Below are 11,385 nucleotides of genomic sequence, written 5' to 3' on the forward strand. Positions count from 1 at the left end.
TACAAAACCCTCGCCCTAATTTATTGTCGTTTCGGGTGTGCTTTGGAAAGAACCTTTGCAGGTGATTTATATTCAAAACTCATTATTTACTTAACAGGTTTTATGAATTCATCTCTTCCACACTATTGAAAAAGGTATCCTTGTATTTGTGTTAAGTGCAGCATGAGTTATTGTATGAATAAATCATATTAAATTTGCCATTATCATCGTGTGTGCAATTCTTGCTGCCGTTTTGGGACTGCATGATGCTGCCTGAAAAGAAGCCAGTCAACAGACCTTCCTCCCGACGTGCCAGTTTCGCCCCTTACAGTACCCGACCTACTCACACCTGTGTGACCCCACTTCCTCCTCTCTTTCTACTTGAGTGTCGAAGCGCCTTTCTGGATAGTGCTACCTCTTTCAGCTTTTCCTGCAGTTAGAGACTCCCCAGGGAGAAGGAAGAAGTGGGGTCACCAATCAGGTGGGCCCCTATTTAGAGAGACCACTTAAAGGAGGGCTGACTTGCCTTCTTGAGGGAAATGGGCGGGCTCGTGGGGTGGCAACTGGAAAAACACCCACTCAGTGCCATGACTTAAAATTGTCTTAACAGACCCTGGCTTGTCCTTTCCACCTTGCCTTGGGGATGGCTCTGAGTGGGGGTTTGGAAGGCATGTGTGTCGTATTTGGGGAGGAAAGTGAGACATCATAAATTTCTAAGTGGATCAGGACAGGCGGGGCAGACTGGGTGAATCTAAGCACGTGAAGTGGGCCCCGTGGATTTGTGTGCCCACCCATGGACTGTGATGAGGCAACACACCAAGTTTATGGGTGCGGAGCTGAGCCAGTGCACAGGTGCGCAAGGACAAGTCATTTGCCGTTCCATCCCCTCCCCAGCCGGCTCTCTGTCCTCAGAGGCAAGCGTGGGTACCCAGTTCTTGGGAACTGGTGAAGTTTGAGAAGGATAAACATAGGCCTAATCACTGGGCCCCAGGACCAAGGTGCTAAGCTGGAGTGACCCAAGGGAGCAGGGTCACGTGTGAGAACGAATCTTCAACATTTTTGGTAAGCAGCCCAGTGTGGGACTTTGGATGACCTAGGTCTGGGAGTAAAAGCCATGTCTGGCTACATGCGAGAATCACGGGGGGAGGGAGGTCGTCGGCTGCTCGGCCTCTGCTCTACCAGCACCCAGAGAACCATGTTTAGCTGAGGACCGGGAGCGGTCATGGAAATGTGCCCCCACAGGAGACCCGATGTGTCAGGTGAGGAACAGTTGAAGGAAGAGTGTTCAACTTGGAGGAGAGAAGACTTGGGAGTAGGGTGGGGGGTGGGGGGGTGAGGCATGAGGGCAGAGCATGGCACTGTCTTGAAATCTCTGCAGAACCTTCTGAGGCCAGAGAGATTGGACAAACTCTCACGGCCCCCAGGGAAGAACCAGCACAAACGTTTCGGGAGAGGCCAGGAATGACAGCAGGCGCGCATACGGCAGCCCCCATGACAGAGAGCCGTTTGGCACCCCCATGGCCAGAGTCCCAAGGTTCAGAAAGCCTGATCCTGACACAGGCAATCATTTGCCAGATCCGAACTAACTATTCAGACCCCTTCTGTCTCTGAGACTTTTATGATTTGGAGAGTACACACTCAATTATTAAAATAACTTGCTGACTACACAAGGTGAGTGGCTCTTTGCATGTAAACTTGAAAATCTTTTTTAAAAGGATTTTATTTATTCATTTATTCTGCTGCTATGCCCAGCCTTGGCCTTCACAACACCATGGGGCGTAGATATCCACCCGTAGACTGTGTGGATTTTACCCCTGTGAGAATATCCTGAACCCGTCCAGATCTCTATCTCTACCAGTACCATTCTGTGCCCCCATCCCCTATCACTGGGATACACGACCACTTCCTGAGTGGTCTCCACTCGCACTGTGCTACAATGAAGTTCATGTGGTTCTTTGAAAAGGTGATCTCCGAAAAACACGAATCTGATGGCGTTACTGCCCACAGCTTGCATTTCCCCTGGCCTCAGACATTTCAGTGGCTTCCCCCTGAAATGAGAACAAGCAGAAAACACTCTCTCCTGGCCTTTGTGTATGTAGTCCCTCCGGGGTCTGGTCCCTGCTGGCCAGCCACAACTCCTTGTCTCAGCTCCTCCCCTGTCTTCCCGAAGGCGCCCGCAACAAATGTTCATGGAATGAATGAGTACAATCTTTCTAATGGCAGCCTTGTTGTCCAGAACTCACCTAAGCCCCTACTGCTGACTCTTCAGGTGTTTCAGACTTCGTTTCTCTGCAGAGAACACCACTAAGCAGTCATCTGTGTGCCCTTGTGTAAAGCATTAACGTTTCTCTGCAGACATGGAGATTGTAGAACTGGAATTTCTGGGTCGAGGGTGTGTGTAGAGGACACTTGTCACGATTTTGGCCACTGGCATTATAAATGTCTTTGTCTGCATGTGAAATTGCCTGAGCTGTTACTCTGGGTGGGAGGCAGAATCCACTTGTTGCTGTGGAGGAAACAAATGCTGGGTGCCTGCTTTCCCTGTGGCTCCCTTGTGGCTCAAATGTGGGCATGTGACCTTGACCCAGCTAAGCAGACACCTTCTTCCCTGAGTGTGTAAAGCAGGAACTGTGGTGACTCCAGCTTTGTGGTAGGATGGTGGCAGGGCAAAGAGCGTAGGCGAGTGGTGGTCGCAGGCGTCCAGCAATGGTAATAGCACGGGTGTCACTAGTTTTTACGGTGTGATTCCAACTGTGGTCATGGCGACTGCCTGGTCACCTGTGTCCCTTCCTGGGGCTAAGACTGTAGCCTTCATCCTTCCCTTGGGTTCCCTGGGACTCAATAGCTTAATTATTTTTTTCTGCTTAAGATAACTAGAGTTATTCAGGCAACTGGGGCTCCTGACTCATGTGGTGTGTGCATTTGGCAATCTGGGAGTGGGGGTCAAACTGGCCTCCAGAGAGTGTGCACAAATTTTCATTGCCATCAGTGGGCATCCAGGCCCTGGCTTTGTACTTCTCTGATACCTCTGTCTCTTTGCAGTGACCTCATCCTAGAAGGAGGCATTCCTTATTAATTTCTCTATGCTGAGCCTCTAACACAGTGTGTGGCACATTTTAGTCACTCATGTTTGCTGAACAGATGAATGAATGAATGAAAATGAATGAATGAAAATAATTCTTTTTAAGAGTTTGACCAGAGGCCTCATAGCTAGAATCACAGGTTCAGACTGCGCAAATCCTCATTCCAGGAGGGGAGATGAAGCCCAGAGGAGGGAAGCCACTCAGCCCAGTGGAGCAGACCTCAGACCCAACCTACCAAGTCTATTCTGTGGCTGCCTCCCTGTTCAGGTCTCCATGGCCCCCTGCAAGGGCTGCTTCCCCAGGCAACATTCCTCTCTGTGGGTGTCCCCACCGAGGAGGGGGATTTCAGCTGAAATGATGTGCAAAGGAGCCAACTAAAAACTGCGAAGCCACCAACTTGTGAAGACCAACTTGTGAAAGGGGAAAGGCACCAAGGTGTGTGTGTGTGTGTGTGTGTGTGTACAGATCAAGAGCCCGCCTCTCTGTGACCATATTTTTCATTTCCCTTTATTCTTTTATTCCTTTCAAATCAAAGGCAGAGGACCTCTTGCTCCGAGCTACGTATATGAAAATGAACAAGGTTATGGGAGTTGTGTGTTTTTTCAGTAACCGATCGGTAGTGCCTCCGTTTCTCAGAAATGAAGCGAGACTGTTGTTAGCTGGAGGTAAGAAGCAATGGGTGCGAATGGGGGGGGGTCTTAATTCCTGTCCTCTTGCCCACATCCCCCAGCTAACCATTTAAGTATAACCAACTGACAGGAGAAGAATCAATTCTGAGCCCAACTGCCTCTCATGTATTTAAAGGATTTTTTTTTTTTTTTGACGGTTCCATCACCGCAGCTTGATAGTTAAAACTATTCACAAGGCACAGTCCGGCTTCAAGAGAACATCTGTGAAATTGGGTCAGCAATGGTACACTGGCATGCAAGATGAAATACAACACTGTTCTGGTCAGAGCTTCACAGCAGCAGGACAGGGCTTTGTCTCCACGTGGCGCACTTGAATTTGTGTCTTTGGGCGGAGATCCTTCCACCCAGCCCAGGCCCCTGGGCAGCCAAAGAAGCGGCCCTGTCTTCACCAGCCCAGGGGCCGGGCTCTGGTCCAGCTGGGCGGTGCAGACAGCATGCGGTTCCCCGCGTGACCACTGGAGTCCGCTGTGGCACCAAGAACGCGCGGAGGGCGCCCAGCTACCGGAGGGGGCTTTTCCTAGGAGTAATGACTGTCACACTCACAAGCTGACTGTTTTCGAATTCTAGTCCAGGATTTAAAAGACACTGTTATGAATTAACGAGAATAAAAGACTCCGCAGATGAAGCGCGGGTCTCGGATCCCCTGGGGTTGTTTTCTAACTGCTTTCTAACTCAATTTTTCCCCCTCTGGGACTGGGCCTCATTTGCATCCTGCAAGAGGCTGGCTTTCTATGTGGCGAAAACGTCCTCCAAAAATGACATAAGAGGAAGAAATGTGGCGGCAGCCTGTAGTATTTCTCCCTCAAATACTTTTGCAAAACGGGATATTACACTGTTTTCTCCATCAACCAGTATTGGCAGCAGGTGCCAGCCACCGAGAGGGACTGCAAGAATAGGGCTGTTGATAAAATCCAGGACCCGTGGTTAAATATGAATTTCAGATGAACAAGGAATAATTGCTTTCTGTAAGTCTATCCCAGATATCACATGGGTCATACTTAAAGATTTGTTGTTTATCGGAAAACCCAACTTAACCGGAGGTCTTGGATGACTCGGGTTGGGGAGGGACGGAATGTCCTGAGGGTGCTTGGGGACTCATGGTGGCCAGGGCTGAAGCTGGGCACAGAGAGTCCTAATGCAAGGTGGGCGGTAACAAATGCCATTGGGATTCTCTGACTCCTCACAAGGCTCTCTCCCATTTGATTGGAGGTCTCCAGGACTCAGTGGAGATAGGCAGTCTCCCCCCGCCCCAGAATTTCTATTTTCTGGTTTGGCAAATAAACCAGATTTCCTGAGGAGCCCCCAATCTCTGGTCCTCTGGTCTCCTCTTTTGGGTCTGCTTGGAATGTTTGGTTTCCCCTGAGCCTGGCTTGATCCCATTCTGCCACCCGAGAGCTGGATGACCTTGCACAAGTCACTTACCCTCTCTGGACTTCTTTCCTCCAGGGGAGGGTGGTGGGGAGGGGAGAGGCAGAGCTGCTCATGCTGGGTGCTGGGGGTGCTCGGTAAACTGAGACCATACCACACCTGGGCTGCATCTGGCATCTTCTCCTCTTTTCCCAAAAGCGGGACCCCCTTGAAAGTGATGACTGCCCATTGCAGACCACTATAGGCAGAATAGAAACAATTAAGAAGGAAGCAGGTCTCTGGTTAAGGGAGACTTCTGAAAAAAAAAAAAAAAAGCAGCTAGTGAATGGAATTATTACTTGTCAAGTGTCAAGGTCTTGGGCAATTATTTGGGACATTTCTTCATTGTTTGCCGAAGCCATAAGGACCTGGAGGTTAGGAATTGTGTTTCAGTCTCTGCCCTCCCGGTACTAAAATTCGAGCCCTGACCCTGACCCTGACAGTGACCCATGGGGTGAGCTGGGACAGATCTCCTTCCTGGATCTGGGTGTCCCCTACCAGGGGCTATCCTTTCCAGCTGTCATACTCTAGAGTCCTGGGAAAGGCCAATTCTTCTCTACATGGGAGCTGTGTCCACTGTGAGCAGCAATGCACTTCTCATGGATTTCTTTTCCTTCCTTCTGTATAAACTAGACTTGGTTGAGTTTTGTCTCAAGCCAGATTCTCATTCTCTCTCTCTCTCTCTCACACACACACACACACACACACATGTGTGAGTGTGCCAAGACTTGCATGCTCCTGGCCCAGTCTGTAGCTTGCGGGCCACTTCCATGGTGGAGAATCAGGACTGGGGGAGGCTTGCTGGTGGAGGGGGTGGGGACATGGGGTGACCCTGCAGGTCATCACAGCCAGAGGCCAGACCTGATCTGGACAGTTAGCCCTGTGCAGGCGCAGGCTGGGGGAGCCTGAATTCCTCTAGATGCATGGGGTCATTGAAAACGTCATCTCCTCCTACCCCTGTTTCCCTGACCACCCACTCTCTAGACTAGTCACATCTTTCTCGTGTTTCTTGGCTTTATTTTTTCTTCACAGCACCTGCCATTCTGTGCCCTTGAGTTGTGTTCTTGTTCTTGGGTCGTTGTCCATTTCCCCCACTATTGTATGGGATCCAGAGACCACGGACTTTGCGGTATCGTATTTACCACTACTTTTCCAGCACTCAGCACAGGGCCACACAAACCTCTGGAAAGTATATGTTGCTTCGCTTTGTGATCACTGTTTGAGAGTTTGGGAGAGAAACCATTGCAGGTGTGAATGGGCCCTGATTTGGGAGTATGAACTTTGACTGTACCCCTGACTGGCTGTGTGGCCATAGATAAGTGCATTAACCTCTCAGAGCCTTCATCAGTCTCCTTGTGGATAAAAGGGGGTGATACATCCCGCCTATATCACTGGATTGTTTTTGGGATTTGATCAGACCACATGGAGCTACTGCAATGTGATCTTGCCTGTGGATAGCCCTTGACCTTGGGTGTGTCATCTTGGGGGCTGGTGGTGATGCCCATACTAGTGCCCTGGTTTCTTACTCCCTTGTGTAGGTCATACGGCATTTGGTTCACTGTGGATGACCTCATCAGAGTGACCTTGGAGAGTGATGTACTGGTTTCTCACTGGGAGTCGAGGGTTTTGGAGTTCCTAGCACCCTGGCCTGCCCAGCTGGCCCATGCTGATCTGACAGGATGGCTGCTTGAAGGTGGGGTGAGGGCACAGAGGCCTGACCTTAGTTGCTGCATTTCCTTGTGGAAGGCTTTGACTGTGTCTGTCCTGGTCGCTGTCACCATGTCCATTTGCCTGCAGCCTCCAGTGCTTCCATTCTGTCCGTTCTCTTGCCTGGGCTGCAGCTGAGTGTGCTCCGGTCCCCGGGGTTGGGTGGGGGGGGGGGGTCCCGCCTTGCTGCAACCATGAGCTAAGTTTGTGGGGGCCCTGTCTTCCACGGGCTGCCCTGCCCAGTGTCGTCTGAGCATGGTCTCTGGAGCTGGTGGGTTCTGTAAGCACTCTGGCCAGCAGGGGAAATGAGCCCTGGGTTGGCATGCGGAGCTTCAAGAATCACAGGATGGAGCTTTGTGACTCTTTTTGTGACTCGCTAGACTCAGCCGTGGGCAGCCCTGTAGCTTTGGGCTCCAGGATCGATGCTTCTTTTCCAGCTCCAGGGTCCCCCAGTGGAAGGTTTTGTGGGGGAAGGAGTGGTTTCTGCACCACAGGAAATGGAGCAGGCTGGCGTCAGCACCTGAGTGGTGGTAGGGGAGTGATGAGCACAGTTGGCTCCAGCTTCAAGGGGCTGGTAAGACACCAGAGGTGGGAATAAGAGGCAGACACTGTCAGCTGCTGCCAAATTCAGAGAGCACAGTGATGCATTTCAGAAAGGGACGGCCACTGGGTGCCTTCTGGTCTGCCAAGCCCTATTGACCATGGAAGTTTCTGAGGAGAAGGGGGATCAACTCATGATGTCTGCCACGAACACAGGAATGAATGAGGCCCTCCCCTATATGGAGGATCATCTGCTTTATAAGCCACTTTCCTCAAAGTCTACTGATTCGAATGTTAATCACATTAAAAGAAATACCCTCATAAAACATGTAGACCAGTGTTTGAGCAAACAGCTGGGCACCCTGCCTGAGTCAGGTTGAGATACAAAATTAACCATCACAGAGGTGTGCTCTCAGGAAACACCTGCAGAGGAACGAAAGAATGACCCAGGAAAGTAGCCAATAAAGGGTGTGTTACCGTCCAGCCACCGCAGAGGGCAAGAGGGACATAATCCTGGAGATCTCTAAGTACCAGAGTAGAACACGTGCCTCTGAATTGTCCTGCTCAAGGGCTGAAGGCACTTGGTTACTCATATACTAACCTCCAACAGCCATTTGCTCAGAGCCGTGGCTAATCCCTCACCTTTTGCAGTTGCCACATGGGCAGGGAGATCAGACACTAGTGGTCAGACATAGGGCTCAAGTAGAGGGACTCAGGGGCTGGCAGCTGGAGGTTGGGCCAGTATGCATGGAAAGAGTCAGGGCTGAGGGACATGGGTAGGGCACAGAAAATGTCTACAAAACCAGAGAGAATAGTATGTTCTTAACTCCTCATCTCACTGAGAGTTTGTAACAATCAGATGAGAAGACAGCTATGAGAGTACTGAAACTTTTCTCTTTATAAAGGAGGTATAATTAATTATTTAATTTAAAAGTTAGGACTTTAAATGAACCTAAATACCCTATTTCTTGATATTCCATTCGATCAAGATTGTATTGACAGGTGCCATCTCGGGCTAATTCCTGATTGTTCATCTTTCCAGTTTCGGTAAGAATGCAATCTTTTCCAGGAGGACTTCTCTGTTTCCTCTGGCCAGGTAGGTCTCCAAGCACCCTATTCTTTTCCTTTAGAACATTTCCCCACTCCCTGAAGGAAGGAAATATGTCTTTCTTATTTACTCTTGATACCCCAATATCTAGAACAAGTACCTGAAACATAGTAGGTGTTCAGTAAGCATTCAGCCAAAAAGATGAAGATGTGGCAGAAAGTCTTTACCAGAATTCATTACCAATTGTGGAATGCTGTAAAATAAATTCACATAACTCAACTTGGGATCAGATAGGATCTTTGGGAACTTGCTTAATGAGGAGGCAATAATGACTTTTATCAACATGTTAATTAAAAGGGCACTCTTCAAGTACTAGAGGGAAGTTACATCCTTACATAGATTATTTGGCCCCTGAAATTGTTTGCACTACTAATTTCCTTAGAAAACTCTTTCATCAAAGACAGTCTGTATTGGTCCATATGGGCTGGGTTATGCTGTGGTAACAAACAACCCCACACATTTCATTCAGTAACACAACTAAATTCAATTTCTCATCCCCATGAATTTTCCAATGCAGATCAGCAGGGGACTTTGCTCTTCATAGTTGCTGGGATGCAGGCTGGTGGAGGCTCCCTTGTCCACCTCTGTTTTCATCACACCATGGTGGGGGCCAGGAACATTGGGAATTATGCACAGGCTCTTCTGGCACCCACCAAAAAATGATGTAGTTATATATCTGATAAGGGGTTAATATCTAAAAGACATAAAAAATTCATACAGCTACACGGGAAAGAAGCAAATAACTAATGAAGAATAGGCAAAGGACCTCAAAGACATTTTACCAAAGACATACTAATGGCCAGTAGGTATATGAAAAGGAGCTCAAGAATGCTAATCATCAGGGAATGCACATCAAAACCTCCATGAGCTATCACCTCACACCTGTTAAAATGGCCATTCCCAAAAAGTCAAAAATAATGAGTGTCAGTGAGGATGTGGCACCAAAGGGATCCCTTTTAAACTGTTGGTGGGCATGTAAATTGGTAGAGCCATTATGGAAAGCAGTATGGAGATTCCTCAAGAAACTAAAAAATAGACGTAGCTTATGATTCAGCAATCCTGCTTCTGAGTATATATCTGAAGGAGGTGAAATCACTATTTCAAAGGGGTATCTGCACCCCCATATTCATTGCAGTGTTATTCATGATAGCCAAGATGCAGAAACAACCTAAATGTTTATCAGTGAATGAATGGATAAAGAAAACGAATGAATGGATAAAGAACACACACACACACACACACACACACACACACACAGAATATTATTTAGCCTTACAAAAGAAGGAAATCCTTCCTTTTACACCAGCATGGATGGACCTATAGGACATCAAGCTGAGTGAAGTAGACCAGACACAGAAAGACAAATATTGCATGATATCACTGAAATGTGGAATTGAAAAAAAAAAAAAAAGAGTCAAACTCACAGTAACAGAGAGTAGGATAGTGGTTACCAGAAGTTAGGGCAAGGGCGAAAAGAGGAGATTAAAAAATAGAAAAAGAAAGTAGCATGGTCTTTTACAGGAGCTGATGGGGAGTGAGTTAGTTAAGGAGTATTGGCTTTCAGTTTTACAGGATGAAAGAGTTCTGGAGATACAGGGTGCTGAAAATTGTACAACTGTATGACTGTACTGAGTATCACTGAATGGTCAAGATAACAACACCCCCAAAACAAATAATCCAACTAAGTGGGCAGAAGACATGAGCAGACATTGCTTCAAAGAAGACATTCAGATGGCCAACAGATGCATGAAGAGATGCTCAACATCATTCATCATCCAGGGAAAAGCAAATCAAAACTATGATGTGATATCTCCTCACACCTGTCAGAATGGCTAGGATCAAAAACACAAAAAACAAGTGTTGGTGAAGATTTGGAGAAAAAAGGAACCCTCTTGCATTGTTGGTGGGAATGCAAACTGGTGCAACCACTGTGGAAAACAGTATGGACGTTCCTCAAAAATTTAAAAACAGAACTACTGCACAATCCAGTAATCCCACTACTGGGTATTTACTCCAAAATGTGAAGACACTGATTCAAAGGGATATATGCACCTTGATGTTTATAGCAACCTTATCTACAATAGCCAGATTATGGAAGTAGTCCATCAATAGACGAATGGTTGAAGAAGTTGTGGTCTGTATATACAACAGAATACTACTCAGCCATCACAAAGAATCTTGCCATTTGCAATTATGAAGATGGAGCTAGAGTGCCTTATGCTAAGCAAAATAAGTCAGTCAGAGAAAGACAAATCCCACATGATTGCACTCATGTGGAATTTAAGAAACAAGACAAACGAGTAAAGGAAAGAAAGAAAGAGACAGAGAGAGAGAGAGAGAGAGAGAGAGAAGCCAAGAATTAAACTATTAAACTGTAGAAAGCATGACGGTTACCAGAGTAGAGGTTAGGGGGATGGATGAAATGGGTGATGGGGATTAAGGAGCGCACGTGTGACAAGCACTGGGAGATGTATGGAATATTCTACACCTGAGATTAACATAATACTGTATGTTAACTGTACTGAAATTAAAATAAAATTTAAAAATTTAACAATGTTCAAGATAGTTTTATCTTATATGTATGTTAGCACAATAAAACATCAGAAAATTAAATAAATTGGAAGATTTCCCAGGGAAAACATTTATTTTAAAATTGAAAAAAAGATGATATTATACTCCTTTTAAGATTGGAAACACAAGATGAGTTGCAAAGTATATATGTATCCATATTTGAAAAAACTCAGTTCCAATTAGAATAGATACTGTGTTAGGTTACCTTTTGCATATCATAATAAAATGTTGGAAAACAAAAATAAATTAAATCCTCTTGTTCTTATAAGTTAAGGTCTAAAGAAGTTAAGGTCTCAAATAG

This window comes from Mustela putorius, unplaced genomic scaffold (assembly GCF_011764305.1).
Source record: "Mustela putorius furo isolate JIRA1106 unplaced genomic scaffold, ASM1176430v1.1 tig00003899_pilon_pilon_pilon, whole genome shotgun sequence".
Classification (NCBI taxonomy): domain Eukaryota; kingdom Metazoa; phylum Chordata; class Mammalia; order Carnivora; family Mustelidae; genus Mustela; species Mustela putorius.